Source organism: Penaeus monodon, chromosome 21, assembly GCF_015228065.2.
Source record: "Penaeus monodon isolate SGIC_2016 chromosome 21, NSTDA_Pmon_1, whole genome shotgun sequence".
Classification (NCBI taxonomy): Eukaryota; Metazoa; Arthropoda; class Malacostraca; order Decapoda; family Penaeidae; genus Penaeus; species Penaeus monodon.
Genome location: NC_051406.1, coordinates 41996717 through 41997486, shown reverse-complemented (window position 1 = coordinate 41997486; position 770 = coordinate 41996717). Strand labels below are relative to the sequence as shown.

The 770-nt window shown below is 51.2% G+C and overlaps 1 protein-coding gene across 1 annotated transcript in view; it reads right to left on the bottom strand.

The window, feature by feature from the left end:
* LOC119586503 (myocyte-specific enhancer factor 2-like) overlaps positions 1-770 on the bottom strand; it is a gene marked incomplete in the record, with an annotated part of 157797 nt that overhangs the window by 11940 nt on the left and 145087 nt on the right.

Here is a 770-nt window from a genome sequence, read left to right as displayed (position 1 = left end):
AAAACCCCAACACGACCTCTTGCCCCCCCCCTCCCCACAGCCTCGGATGACACGGGACCTTTCCCCGAACGCCCTGCCGTCGTCATTAGCATAATGGCGGGGAATGCTTGCGGGTCGGGAGGCTGCGACGCCGCGGAGGAGAGGTCGGGCAAGGTAAACAAACCGAGTCGGCCCGACGCCCGACGCCCGACCCCGGCCCGTTCGGCGGAGCACAAAGGCCAAGGAGGAGGGGGAGGGAGGGGCAGAGGGGGGAGAGGGAGGGCAACATGGGTGCAGAGGGAGGAAGTGCCTGAAAGCTGCCAGGTGTGAGCAGCTGCCGCCTCCCCCTTTCTTCCGTCCCGTGCCCTGCCCTGCCCATACACACGTCCTCGCCGCAACCGGAAGTTGTTCCCACCTGTCTTAATAAAAACTAATACGCTACAAATACTCATCTCAAAACGCTGCCGATTTCGGAAAATAATAGCCACTCAAATCTCTAATAAAGGAAACTTAATACAATAATTGCAAAGGGCGGGGTAATTTCGGCCAACATCCATTTAATACCCTTTAATTGTTTAAAATAAATTTTAGCCCCGCTATCCGCGTATCGAACAGACTAATACCAGGATGAAACTAAAGCTGCAAAATGCTCCATAAAAACACGGTGAAAATATCTGGAAGCTCTGCTAGTGAACCTTTTTTCCTTCCAACTGCACCGATCTATAAATAAATTTCTATACTAAGTAAATCACTCTTTCAACCCAATGACTTTATTAAATGATATGAGATAG